General features: G+C 36.3%; 1 protein-coding gene across 2 annotated transcripts in view; it reads left to right on the top strand.

The window, feature by feature from the left end:
* Positions 1–3,732, top strand: part of LOC106870298 (centrosome and spindle pole-associated protein 1) — a 166,460-nt gene extending 162,728 nt beyond the window's left edge. For both annotated transcript variants that reach the window (XM_089357482.1, XM_089357483.1), the window contains one exon: positions 942–3,732. The gene's annotated coding sequence lies outside the window, so the exon portion shown is untranslated. The remainder of the gene's footprint in view (positions 1–941) is intronic.
* Positions 3,733–15,818: the final 12,086 nt, after the last annotated feature.

The raw sequence follows: 15,818 nt of genomic DNA, 5'->3' as shown, positions 1-15,818 counted from the left end.
AACCAGGAGAAATGTAACTAAGCATTTTATCTTGCACACTAATGATTCTGCCAGCTTGTTACATTGGCAATTTTAATGGTTTCAAATATTAGTACAAAACCACCAGTAATTAACCGGCACTTATATTATTGAACCCATATGGATTTGGTGGAATTTAAACTCAGAACATAAAGAAATGCTACTAAGCATTCTGTCTGGCATGCTAATGATTTTGCCAACTTGCTGCCTTCTCTTTGGCAATAATAATAATTCTGTCTACGATAGGCACAAGGCCTGAAAGTTGGGAAAGGTGGAATTAGTCAAATAGATCAACTCCAGTGTATAACAGGCACTTTACTTTATTAAGTCTGGAGGGATGAAATACAAAATTGACATTGGCTGGATTTGAACTCAAAACATACGGAGTCAGGACAAATACTGCAAGGTATTTTCTCTGACACTCTGCCAATTCTGCAATTTCCGCATGAAAAGAATTATAAGAATCCTTTTTGCTCAAGGCCTGAAATCTTGGGAGAAATTAGATTGACCACAGTGCTCAACTGGTACTTATCTCATTGACTTCAAAAGGGTGAAAGACAAAGTCAACTTCAGCAGAATTTGAACTTAGAACCAGAAGAGCCAGAAGAAATGCTGCTTAGCATTTTGTTTGATGTGCTAATGAATCTGCCAGCTTGCCACCTTAATGATAATAATCCTTTCTACTATAGGCACAAGGCTTGAAATTGTGGGGGAGGCAACTAGTCGATTACATCGACCCCAGTGTTTCATTGGTATTTAATTTGTACTCAGAACATAAGGATAGACGAAATACTGCTAAGCATTTTGCTCAGTATGCTAACAATTCTGCCAGCTCATTACCTTCACCTTAATGATAATAATAATGATGATGACAATGATAGTAGTAGTAGTAGTAGTAGTAGTAGTAGTAGTAGTAGTAGTAGTAGTAGTAGTGGTGGTAATGATTTCAAATACATTTTTATTTTTGATTTTGTTTTTCCTTCTACAGATCAACACCAAATTCAATATTTTGAAGACGTCAGCTTACCAAAGAATCTGGATATACCACTGTCCCTATATATGTGGGTACAACACTATCCTCCTAAATTTGGATACATCACGGTCTCCATCTATATTTGGATATGCCCTTCTCCCCTTATATTTGATACATCCCAATTGTTTATATTTGATACATCACTGTCCCATTATATTTGGATACAACACTGTCCCCACTATATTTTGTGATATTGACTTTGTTGCTGTACACATATTTACATGATGCATTTGTATGCTCATTCTCTCACACACACATACAATCTCTGTAACTTTCTTACAGTAGTAAACACACACACACACACAAAGACTATCACTTGCAGTCACACTTGGATGACCTGGTACCTTCAAGCTGACCAGTCATATTATTTATTAATGTCCTCTTTTAACTCTCCCTTCTGTATATTTTATCATCATTATAGTCATCCATCATCATCATTGTCATCCATTATCATCATCACATAAGCAAAACAGCTGTCTGATGGATAATTCTCTTTTAAAATGTCCATCCCTCTTTTGCATGATTCCATTCACCATCCATTCCCAAATTTGATTATATCAAACCTAATTTACCAAATGTCTAATTGTGATATCTACCTTTTACTGTAAGATAATAATTTATCAATCCTGATTGATAAACTGTAATAAATTAATTAGTCTGTATATTAAGTGTAATATATTTATTTATCAGTCCTAATTGATAAATTGTAATAAATTAATTAGTCTGTATATTAAGTGTAATATATGAATTTATCAGTCCTGATTGCCAGATTGTAATATATTAATTTATCAATCTTGATTGATAAAATTTTAATAAATTCGTTAGTCTGTATATTAAGTGTAATATATTAATTTATCAGTCCTGAATGATAAATTTTGATATATTAATTAGTCTGTATATTAATTGTAATATATTTATTTATCAGTCCTGATTGATAAATTGTAATATATTAATCAATCTGTATATTAATTGTAATATATTATTTTATCAATCCTAATTGATAAATTTTAATATCTTAATTATTTGGTTTATTTACCATAAAACGCTAATTTATTACTTATCCCAATCCAGTGAGGGAAACTCTACACTAGTCATAGGCAAACAGAAATCCTCAGGACTTTTTTTGTGGCCCAGTTAACAAAAAGTTACCTTGAATTTGTTTTTTAGTTATGCCATCTGCCTGATGATGAACCATGTCTCATGCAGCCCATTTCTCAAAAAAGGATGCCTATACCTGTTCTGCACGATTACTTGGCTTGCTAGAAATAATTACCAAATTCCCTCAAATTACATTTTAGTATCTTAGAAAATGAAGGACAATTTAGTCCCAGGTGTACAAAAAGACCGGATGGTCGTGTTTAGAATGCCTTTGATTGAGGTTGAACTGGAGCTAAGCAACAACTTTGTTCACTGTTATATTTTTCTGCTCGTCTTGAAGATGACAAGCTAGGAGAACCAGTAGAGCATTGGAAAAAATGCAAAATTTGCCCTGAGTCGTTACATTTTAAGTTCAAATCCTACCAAGGTCAACTTAGCCTTTCATCCCCACTGGATCAATAAAATAAAGTGCCAATCAAGTACTGGGGTCAGTGGTATCAACTACACCCTTCCTTTCAAAATTTCTGGTGTCCTACCTGCATCAGAAACAATATTTTGCTACTTGGTATTATCATTTTTACATTTATTTTCCCATGCTTATATCAGTTGGATGCAACTTCTCATACACAAGCCTCATACCACCTGCCAGAGCTGCTTGTCATTTCCTTCTTTGAAGTTCAGCATCCTGCGATCACCTTTCACCTCTCCTCCCTCATGTCTTCCTCTTCGACAAGCTCCTTCCATTTGAACTTTGTAGAGCTTCTTTAGCCAACTCTCATTTCCCATAAACGTCACATGTCCATACCTGTGCAGTCTTCTCTCTGGCGCACACACTACATCTGATTCATTTATCACCCTGTTTTTTTTCCCCCCTCAGCTCATCGGTCATGCAAAGCCACACACACACATGTATGTATATATATATATAAACATATACACACACACACATATATATACACACAATCTACATACACTGTGCATATACAGGAAAAAAAAAGTTACTCTGAGCTTACAGGTACATAAGACTAAAATGTTCTACAAGATATTCTCCTAAACGAGACATCAGTCAATTGCAGGGTTAACCTCCCATGTATCACTGGTACATATTTTCTGATGAATAGACTAGAGCAACATGAAATAAAGTGCCTTGCTTAAGAATACCATGTGTTGCTCAGTCTGAAAGTTGCATCCAAGACTTTAAATACTAGGCTCTATGCCTTTACATTTTTATCTTTTTTGTTTTACTTGTTTCAGTCATTAGACTGTAGCCAGGCTGGGGCACCGCCTTGAAGATTCTTTTAGTCGAATGAATCGACCCCAGTACTTATTTTTTTCTAAGTCCGGATACTTATTATATTGGTTTCTTTTGCCAAAGTGTTGAGTTATGGGGATGTAAACATACCAACACCGGTTGTCAAGCAGTAGTTGCGGGACAAACACAGATACAGAGACACACACATATAGATAGATATATAGGTATATATGACAGGCTTCTTTCAGCTTCCATCTGTGAAACCTACTCACAAGGCTTTGGTCTGCCTGAGGCTATAGTAGAAAACATTTGCCCTAGGTGTCACACAGTGGGACTGAACCTGGAATCATGTGGTTGTTAAGCAAGCTTCTTACCACACAACCACATCTCACATGCAAAAAGTAAAAAAATGCACGTAAACCTTATATTAGTTCACTGGTCTGTAAGTGAGGTAGGTGATAGATTAAAATCAATTGCTGCTGCTACAATTCTATTTAAACACTCACTACATAACTTTTTAACTGGCATTCCGTCTGTTACAACAATGAGGATTCCAGTTTATTCAATCAATGGAACAGCCTACTCCTGAAATTAATGTGCAAGTGGCTGAGCACTCCAGACACGTGTACCCTTAACATAATCTTCAGGGAGGTTCAACGTGACACAGATTGTAACAAGGCTGGCCCTTTGAAATACTGGTACTACTCATTTTTGCCAGCTGGGTGGACTAGAGCAATGTGAAGTAAAGTGTCTTGCTCAGGGACACAACACACTGCTGGTAGTCAAACTCATGATCTTGAGATTGTGAGCTGAATACCCTAACCAGACTACTAGAGTTGTTGTTGTTTGTTCCTTCTTGAGCCATGCCTGGCTCATAAGGGCCAGTTTCCTGGTTTCATTGGTGTATAGATTCCCCACCTAGACGGGATGCCGGTCCATCGCAGGTGAACTGCTAAATGCAGGAGGAGGAAAGAGTGAGAGAATGTTGTGGTGAAAGAGACAGCAGAAGTTTGCCATTACCTTCTGCCAGAGCTGCAGGGAGCTTAGGTGTTTCACTCATAAACACACACTTCGCCTGGTCTCAGATTCGAACCTGCGACCCCTTGACTGCTAGTCCACTGCTGGAACCACTAGGTCATGTGCCTCCACCTCCACTAGTGTAGTATATATAAATGAAAATGGAAGAGAAAAAAATTTCGCTATCACACAAGTGTTGAATCAGATAAAAAAAAAGTTTATTGAATAGAGAAAATGTAAAATCATAAGTCTTTTCTCAAGTGTTGTCCCTCTGCTTTAATAAATCTAATTAATCTGATCTTCTTATAATTCATATGACTGAAGAAAAGTCCTATTTATCATAGATATCAACCAGAGATGGGATATAGTTGAAGTAGACCTTTTAAAATGTGTGTCCTACTGAGTTATGTGACAGAAAATTAACCCACACCACATGCAAATAGCAAAGACTCAGATCCCATAAGTTAAGAATGTCTGATGACAATAGCAAATCCAATTCCAATTTGTAATCCACACCATTAACACAACACATCACACTCACACACACCATATACACAACACACCCACAAAACATACATACACCCCCATATATGCACAACCAGTAGAATTTATTTATTTCAAACATTTGGCAACAAATGACAGGAGATGCAATGAAAGAAAAATCTTTGCTTTTTAACACTACTAAAACTAAAGACTACAAAAACACATATCAGTGATTCCATGTTAAAGTAGAAGATTCCAGCCAAGCGTTAAAAGACAATTCTTGATGATAAAAGGGTGCAACTGTGTTTTTCTGTTGTATAGGAAAGCTATATGAAAGACAAAGATATATCTTTAAAATTATCTTCATATTAAAAATTCCTCAAACTTTTGATAATCACATTTGCTAAATATGAAGCACTTTATTTACTATTAGACAAGTTTTGTACATATATATATATGTATGTGTGTATATGTATATATATGTGTGTGTGTATAAGCAAAACCTTTTGTTACTAAATCATTAAAAATTTTACATTAATTTACATAATGACTGGGTGCCAAAGAAACAACAAAACCTCCAAAAAAGTTAAAGAAAAAGCAACTAACCACTTTATGTTATATAACTAATATTAATATATCTAAATTAATAACTACAGCCTAAGAGAATATGATTGCAGTTAGTCATCCAATCAAAATATCTTGCTGTCATGCATATCAATCTATTTATATAATTTATTTACACACACATGCACGCACGCACACACACACACACACACACACGCACAATGATTAAAGCAACTGCAAAATTCTTATTATATTATTGACTTGTTTCAGAATTATATAATGTTATGTTTCCTGTTATTTTATATTTATCACAGCCAGAAAACACATGCACACATATAATGACTAAGTCATAAGCATGCCTGTAGGGTTAAAAAGCTTGCTTTGCCACCATTGATTGCAGCATCAACCTCATTGTATTGCATCTTGGGCCAGTGTCTTCTGCTACAGTTTCTGGTTAACTGTCTTCTGAATGACTTTGGTCCATTGAAATTGTACAAAGACCACTCCATGTGTGTGTAATATATATGTGTGTGTAAGGGTGCATAGCCCTGTGGCTAGGGTGTTGCACTCACAATCACTAGATCATAATTTTAATTCCTAGACCGAGCGGTGGGTTGTGTTCTTGAGCAAAGCACTTCATCTCCCATTGCTCAGCAATCGCTTCAACAACTGATGTGTGGTACACCTTGCACCTGTTCAGACAACATCCATTTGATGGAGAGAGTGAGCTAATGTGTGACATGAACATTTGATCACTAGAAACAAACTATCAGGTCATCCCATAAGTTCTGTCCGATTTTACCTTTTTTAAAATTGAATGAAATTTAATAGTATTTTAGAATGTCTAATGGAATTAAAAATTATTTTTATGCATTTGTGTACATTTAAACTAATTAAATATTATTTTACAGAATAATAGAATTAAAATTTCTTTGATTAAAACCCTTTCTAACATGGAAGTATTCAAAGAGCATTTAAGGCACATAATGCTTTATTTATTTATTTTTTTTTTTTATTTATGTGTTTCAGCCAAGTGGCTGCGGTCATGCTGGTGCACCACCGTGAGATATGTATGTGTGTATATGTATATATATGTGTGTGTGTGTATATGAGTACAAAAAAGGAAACTCTGCAGCCGAAGTGACTCGAAACATACACTCAGTTTATGGGAAAGAATGCTTGAATGAAAGAACTTGTAGAAGATGGTTTGCAAAATTCAGAAGTGGAGATTTCAGCTTTGAAGATGAAGATCGAACAGGACGTCCAGTTGAGTTTGATGATAAGTTCCTTGAGGCATTACTTGAAGAAAATCCTGCATTATCAGTTGAAGAATTGGCAATAAAGCTTAGTTCAAGCCATACAACTGTTCATTATCATCTTCAACAACTTGGAAAGGTTCCTAAACTTGGAAAATGGGTGCCTCATGAATTGTCCGAAAGCAACCTCAAATCCGGAGTTGACATCTGCTCTTCTCTCCATTCTTGTGAACTCATTTCACCTTTTTTAGATAGACTTGTAACTGGTGACGAAAAATGGATCTTCTATTGAAATGTTAAGCGTCGTAAACAGTGGCTTGGTAAAAGGGAAAAAGCTCAACCACAACCAAGAAGGGAACTTCATGGTAAAAAGGTTCTTTCGACCTGGTGGGATTGCAAAGGAGTAATTCACTTTGAATTGTTACCACCTAATGCAACAGTCAATGCTCAAGTCTATTGTCAGCAATTAGAGTGTTTGAACCAAACTTTGAAGAAAAAAAGACCCGCTTTAGTGAATCGAAAAGGAGTGATGTTTCATCAGAACAATGCGCGACCCCACACTGTAAATATCACATCACAGAAGATCAAAGATCTTGGTTGGGAAAAAATTCCTCATCCACCTTATTCTCCCAACCTTGATCCTTCAGACTACCATTTGTTTCGTAGTTTACAGAATCATTTGGAGGACATAACTTTCGCAAGCCAGGAGGAAGTTTAAATTGATATTTCAGAGGTCTTCGCTTTGAAACCAAGAGAGTTTTACATTGATGGGATTAAAAAGCTTGTAAATAGATGGAAGGAAGTCATAGATAATCAGGGAAAGTACATTGATGATTAAATTTCAATTAAATATAACATTTGATCACTTGTTTTCTTTATTCAAAATTCAGACAGAACTTATGGGATGACCTGATATTTGTGCAGGCCATTCGGCAAAAGGTGATATGTTGTCTTCGATGGGAGAGTCCATCTCACTCACACACACATATATTATGTGAGAGTATGTGCCCCTTTGTGAATTTCTGCATGTCTACATTCTGTGATCACATACAAAATTGCTGACCTTCAGACAGTGTTGCCAGTTGTCATTTGGCTATCAACAAAATCGTCAAATAGCTCTGCACATTTGAAGACAAGTGAATTCAAAACGCTTTTGCAAAACACATGTAAGAGTTAGTTGCAGGAAATGTATCTGGTTTTAAAAGAATTTGTCAGCAATATGCCAGCATAGTAAAATAGACATAAACAGAATGAAGAATATATATTTGTGCACGTGTATGTTTTATATATATGGCTGTGTAATGATTTTATTGTTTTTTTCCCCCAATATATCATGTTTTGCATATATACAATGAGTGAAGACATTATTTACCAGAACATTCATCTATACTTTATCTCTCTCTCTCTCTCTCTCTCACATACACACACACACACACACACTTTGTCTCACACACACTTCAAATAAAAATTGTTTCATACTGTAAGCTACCAACAGAAAATGGTTTATATATTTTAAACTACGTCGATTATATATTGATAAATATATATATATATATATGTTATATTTAATAACTATATATTTTAATATTTTATAAACAATATTTCGCCATCTACATTTCTAAACAATTATTTCAAGTGTGAATAAAAGCTCGTTTGTTGCCATTTTTGTCTCTTGTAATTATTTTCTATTTGTTTGAATTGATCTTTACTTTACTTGTCTAGCTTGTTTTGTTCTTATATTTATGGTTTAGTCTCCAGATGTTATTGCTTACGATTGTAAGGATGTGAGTTCGATTCCTCGGGGCATGTTGTGTCCCTGAGCAAGATACTTTATTTCTCTGCTCCAGTCTTCTCAGTTGGTAAAAATGAGTTGTACCAGTAATTCAAAGGACAAGCCTTGTCACATTCTATGTCACGTCGAATCTGCTTGAGAACTGTTTTAAGGGACACGTGTCTATGGAGTGCTCAGCCTCTTGCCCTTTAAAATTCACGAGCAGGCAGCCGTTCAGTTGATAAAAGCAACATAAACACCCGTAGTAATAACCTACGGAGAGCCAGAGCAGATTTGGTAACGTAGTTACTCGAACCTTCACCAAATGGTTACAGGTAATCTTCAAGTTTAGGGGGGTAAAAAAGTAAATAAAAATGTACAAGGGAAATAACTTAACGTCTTACTAGTATTATCCGTACTAATCTGAAATGTGTTTTTTTTTAAGCTGTTTATAAATAAATCACACATGTGATTGAAGTTAACTGTTTATATATAAATCACACACGTGATTGAATATCATAGTACCGGCGGAATTCAACCCCAAAAGAAAAAACATTCGTTTATTTTTTGGCTGCCATTTCTGAAGTTTATAATGTTGAGTAGGTGAATTTCTAGAACTGCATGTTGACCCTCACTCTGTAAACCATTTCGTTTCCGTTTGGAAAAAGAAAAAAACATTTTAAACTTTTATAAGAAAAAATTCCGTCGCATGCTGTTTTAGAAAAAAAAAACGTGATTTATTTATAAAGCTAAAAAGAAACATATTTCAGATTAGTACGGATAATACTAGTAAGACGTTAAGTTATTTCCCTTGTATATTTTTATTGACTTTTTTTACATCACTAAACTTGAAGATTACCATGGTTACATATCATTTTGGGAAACAAAAACATCATTACCGAACCAAAAAGTACATGCGTTGTCCGTCGAGTGACCGTTTTAGAAGTTTTTTATTTCCTGACATGCAATATAGTTTAGGCAAAATTTATTTTACAGTGAGTTGCTTCCCTTAGATAAACTGACTGGTAGATTCAGTGTGAGGCACTTCGCTTTCGTTAAAGAATATCTCTAGGAGAATATTCTGATATATAACGTTTGTGAATGAAATAGTTTAGGTTATTTGCGGGGGTCACTGGCTGAAACTCATGAAACTTCCGCACTCCCGAGACTGCGACCTTAATTGACACCAGATTATGTCTCTCGATCGTGCCATTATGCAGGAGATGAATATTAGGTGTTACAAAAAACCTTACTCGACTTCTTTATGTATTGGAAAATAATTTGTTACATTAATAGGAAAGGTTTTCATGCAATATAATTAAAGGAAATATTAGATGAAACAGCGTAATATGACACGTACAGAAACTCAATATTTGGGCTAATTTTTTACATATCGAAAACATTCAGGTGCTGTGGTGTGTTTTCGATCATTCCAGGCTGAATACACAGACGTAAAAACAGCTATTAGGTAAGTGTACGCTAACTCGACCCAAGACACTCTGAATTTTTGGCAATCAATTTAGCTGTATTTGTAGGCCTCACTCAAGGAAGGTTCTAGTTAGACCACCGAACTATCACGTGAACAACGGTCATTCATTGGATAAAATCTCGGTTGTGCACATCCCTGCATTTTGATTTCTTTATGGCAAAACACGGGATCGAACCCAATGCTATAGTCCTAAAATTCCCCACTGGCGATACTAACATTTCCTTTGTCCAAAGTCCTGAATTAATAGGAAGGTGGTGACACAAGCAAACCTCACGGGTTTCGCAACCCAACCCAAATGATGTTTGTCAGAATCTTTTTCTAAGGCAATTTATTAAAGAACCTAGTGAATTCATGCATTTTTCCTTTTTTTTTTTTTTTTTAGTTGTTAATGAACCTGGGTAACGCTGCCAGTTACGTTTTCGCGCGCGCACGTATGCACACATACGCTCACATATACAGGCACACACACACACACACACACACATGCATGTGTGCATACATAATATTAGGTTTGACCACAGCTGATAACTTCTAGAGAGAAATGGAGAGAACGAAAAGAATACATCGCCCCCACGTAATGGTACTTTATCGACTTGAAGGGATGGAAGTCAGAGTGAACATCAGTAGAATTTTAACTCAAAGTGCAGAAAGCCAAACCAAATTACTCTGCTAATTCGATATTGATCTACTTCGGATAGCATTTCCTTAGATAGAAATTGAACTCAATGCTGCAAACCACGTGATCACTCGTGAGTTATATATATCCGACAGTGGTATATCTTTGCAGTAGAGGGAACAGTATTCTCGATATGGTACTACATGGGGTGGAATGTACCTCACTGTGCACCCTACTTGAGATGGACTGTATCTCATTGTAGCACTACTTCAACTGCATTACAACTCACTCTAGTAACTACATGGGTTGGAGTGTACCTCAATGGTGTACCCACTTGGATCGATTGTGCCTTGTTGTTTTACTTAACACATGAAGTGGACTGTAACATACTAAGGTAAAACTTAAAGCTGGGGTAAGTTGTACCATACTGTGATATTGTTCAGGATAAATTGTATTTCACTGTAATACCTGCTTGGTGTGACTGTACTTCACTGTGGTACTACTACTTGGAGTGGACTATATTTTATTCTGGTACCTATCTGAAGTTGACTATATCTTTGTGCCGTATGATCTCGTAGCTAGAAGTGTATGTCTCGCACGGTCCCTACATACAACTACTTGGATTGTAGCCTAATCTAAATAGCGCGATGTAAGACCATGAAGCGAAGAGGAAACGAACTACTGACCTTATGGTTGGCTATAAATTTTCATTAATAACGCAATCGTAGTCACCTTAATATGTTTCGAGTTATCTCCCATCGATCTGTTTGAAGCTACTGACTCTGATTTACCTCCCTTTGAGAATAACAGGTCTTTACAATTTAATAATAACAAGGGAGATAATTACGGATGGCCCTTTCGTAAAAAGAGCAAGAGCTGAACATGTATAAAGTTATTTAACCCATATATGCCCATAAAAAAAAATTAGATTAAACATTATGGTAAGCTTTGACAATCTGGAAGACAAGGACAGTATGCAACTGTTAGCTACGGGTGTCGACTACCTAGGCAACATTTCGTATGCTCAGTCAGATGCTTCCCAGCGAGTTCATGTCCAAACAAGTAAGAGTAGGTTTTGCGTTGCGAAAATGCAACCAAGATTATATACGGGTTAAGATGGGGAATGCAATTTATTTCAAGGAACCACTTACCATAGATAAGTTCTTCCATTTCAAGGAGAGCGCAAAAAGATCTAGTAACAGAAACATTTAACTTTTTTTATCGGTAATCCTCTCTCTCTCTCTCTCTCTCTCTCTGCCTCTCTGTCTCTTTCTGTCTCTCTGTCTTTATCTCTCTCTCTCTCACTTTCTCTCTCTATCTCTCACTTTCTCTCTCTATCTCTCTCTCTCTCTCTGCCTCTCTGTCTCTTTCTGTCTCTCTGTCTTTATCTCTCTCTCTCTCTCTTTCTCTCTCTCTTTCTCTCTCTATCTATCTCTCTCTCTGCCTCTCTGTCTCTTTCTGTCTCTCTGTCTTTATCTCTCTCTCTCTCACTTTCTCTCTCTCTCTTTCTCTCTCTCTTTCTCTCTCTATATATCTCTCTCTCTGCCTCACTGTCTTTATCCCCCCCTCTCTCTCTCTCCCTCTCTTCCTTTCCTTCTTTCTAGCTTTTGTGATTTTGTTTCGGTGTCTTGTTTTATGAAAAGATTATTATATTTCTTTCTCGGTCCATCATGGTTTACCTGCTTTACTCAGACGTTAAGACTGTTTAAGTAAATAAATAAATAAATAAATAAATTCAACAGCAGCTATTCTTATTTATTGTCAATATCATAATGCCTAAGAAAGCGGCGTGCAAGCGGAATCGTTAGCACAGCAGATAAAATGCCTTGGTGAGAAACAGCGGACTGAGTCCCTTCGCAATCACGGAAAGCAGTCCTACGCGTTTATCCCTGGGCATTTTCAAGGTCTCTTGAACTCTCTCTCCAAAGTTCTTTTCAACTTTCCATCGCAGCATTTGTCGACTATCGGACTCCTCCTTGTATTTAGCTTTGGATGGAGCTTACCACCCGCTTTGGGCTGTGTTCCCAAGCTACCCGACTCTCGGGCCGAAGAACACTGCCTTTCGCTGTCGGCTCTGGATGGGTTTGGCACTCGCTCTAGGATTCCAAACCCAGTGGGGTGAAACGACTGACCGTGTACGACCTTTCACCACCGCTCTCGATGACCTGCGGGCCGACGAGATTCGACATTGGGTTTCTCCCGGTTTACTCACCATTCATGATTGAATGCTGGCTTTACATTCTGAGTTCAAATTTCGCCAAGGTAAACTTCGCCATTTATCCTTTCGAGATTGATAAAGTAAGTACAAACTGAGAGACGGGATCAGTGCATTCATCTAACGTCTTCCCTCAAAATTTCAGGCCTTGTGCCTATAGTAGAAAAAATCATCATAGTGCCGAAAGTTGTCGAGAGAGCGTACGATCTAAATTTCGATTTATCATGTTCAACTTTCCAATCCTGCTAAGGTGAAGGCCTGTATTTCGTATCCTTTCAAAATAAATACAAGATCCTGGTGTTATTTTCTAAATCCCTACTTGCTTTCCTAACAAAAAGTGACTTTGTACCTGGTGAAGAAAAATATATTTTATAAATGTAAGAAACCTGTTGTAAATATATTAATTGAGAAGTAATAAGTTCACTGCACAACATATTGTCATTCGTCTTGATTCTTCGCCATCTCATATGTGAAATATCCGGCATATGTTGTTTTATTTGTTAGGAGCATCTCGTGTATTGCGCTTTCCGAGTTTACAATACTCGTAAGAGACAGGGCCCGAATGTTTACAACAGAATGGACATCCAAGAACCAAGTAGTGGTGTTAAACCGGGTGACGAATGGAATATATACACAGAGACTGAGACGAGTTTCTGCACAATATCCACCGACCAAATTTGATTATTCACGAGATGTTGGTCGAGTCAAAGCTATGGTTAAGAGACCATTGCCCAAGATAATATGTAGGCGGCTCGAACCCGAAATCACGTAGTTGCGTAGCAAAGAACTTTACCACAGAGTCATCATCATCAACATCAACCTTCGATGTGGTTGAATAACCAGTTCCAATAAGTCGGGATTCACAGTATAGGTTGTACTTTCCATCTTTTCGGTCGCTGGATACAAAACGTGGCCCACGAGACCTCCGTTGGGATAACTTTCTTGAGTTACCATCTCGCCCTTGCACGCCAATCCGACGCAAAATTACCCATTTACGGCTGAGTGGACTGCAGCAACGTAAAATAAAGTGTTTTGCTCGAGAACACAATGCACAACTGGTGTGGGAATCGAAACCGCGATCTAACGATAGTGAGTATAACACCCGAACCACTAGGCAAAGCACACTCTCTTAAACACAACCATTCACCGTTATAGATTAATAAATAAGCTGAATGGAGTAGTGAAGTGAGTTATAAACAGACAGAATGTGAGTTATGAATTGATTAATGTAACCACAACGGTGACACATATAGACCAATACAATGTCCATCTAGTCCATAGCAAATGCAGTAAAGTAGCCATGCTCAAGGACACAACGCGTCGCACACGACACACAGTCGGGAATCGAACTCTTGACCTTACGATCGTTATCCCAATACCCTAACCACTAAGCGATGCGCCTTCGCACCTTAAAATAATAACCTTAATGCATCTTGACTTTTGCATATTAATTTACATTATGTCCTTTATATTGTATTAAAATTTCATGCATTTCTTTTTTTTTTTTTGTAACGTTAAGGAAGTTATTAAAACTCGAGACCCATCAGAGACTTTTGAGACACTCTGTATATATATATATATATATATATATATATATATATATATATATATATATATATGTGTGTGTGTGTGTGTGTGTGTGTGTGTGTGTGTGTGTGTGTGTGTGTGTGTGTGTAGTTCAAATTTGAACTACAAATTTACAGAAAAAAAGACTGAAACAGGTAAAGGAACACCCTGCAAGTGTATTAGTTTGACGTTCGGGAAGAATGGAAAAGTCTTTGACGTTTCATGCCTCCGCTCATCGACAGAAAGGGATGATAGGAAAAAATAGAGAGAGAAAGAAAAAACAGAGACAAAAATGTGTAGGGATTAACGGTTTAACATGATGAAGTTAATGATAATATATATGAAATTAATGATAATATATATTAACATATGTATGTATGTATGTATGTGTGTGTATATACATATATATATGTATATATATATATATATATATATATATATATATATATATATATATATATATATATATATATATATATATATATATATATATATATATACATACATACATACATACCTATATATACATATATATATATATATATACATATATATATAAATATATATATATATATAAATATATATATATATATATATATATATATATATATATATATATATATATATATATATATATATATATATATATACATACACATACACACACACACACACATACACACACACAGAGTGTGTGTCTGACTGTTTGTAAGTATGTTAGCATGATTGCGTGAGTGTATACGTGTGAAAACAAATTTGTATTTGATAGTTACACAAACATAATATACACTAGCAGCCATCCATATATGAGTGGGTGTATATATATATATATATATACAGCAAGCGGTCTGTTTACTTTGCTTCTCGCATGCTTGGCATTTTCCTTGGTAGAATCATCACCATAGTCGTCGTCGTCGTCGTCGTCATCATCATCATCCTCATCATCATCATTGTAGTGGTAGTGGTGGTGGTGGTGGTGGTGGTGGGCGTTTGGTCATCATCTTGACGTTGTCATCGTCGTCGTCATCGTCAGCGGCGTTACTACCATTATCGTTGTTGTCATCATTATCATCGTCGTCGTCATCCTTTCGACATCCTTTTATGGTCATCACCATCATCATCGTCATCGTCATCATCATCATCATCATCATCCTCGTCATAATCATCATTATCATCATCATCAACAATATCACAAGCACAATAATAATAACACCATCACCACCACCAACAACAACAACAACACGTAGAATCACACCTAGTATTGCAAGCTTTTTTTTTTCTTCCAGCGGGAGAAGGCATTAAATAAACCGTGTCCGTTGTACCATTTTCTAGATTTACTGTGACGTAAGAACTCGGAGTAATTTTAAATATAATCTTCCTAAGCAGTATCATATTAGCCGGATGGTGGAGAGGGAGGTTTCCATAGATTATATATCTGGC

Source organism: Octopus bimaculoides, chromosome 9, assembly GCF_046866305.1.
Source record: "Octopus bimaculoides isolate indiv1 chromosome 9, ASM4686630v1, whole genome shotgun sequence".
NCBI classification, from domain to species: domain Eukaryota; kingdom Metazoa; phylum Mollusca; class Cephalopoda; order Octopoda; family Octopodidae; genus Octopus; species Octopus bimaculoides.
The sequence above is the reverse complement of the archived record's forward strand: the minus strand, read 5'-3'. Positions and strand labels throughout refer to the sequence as shown.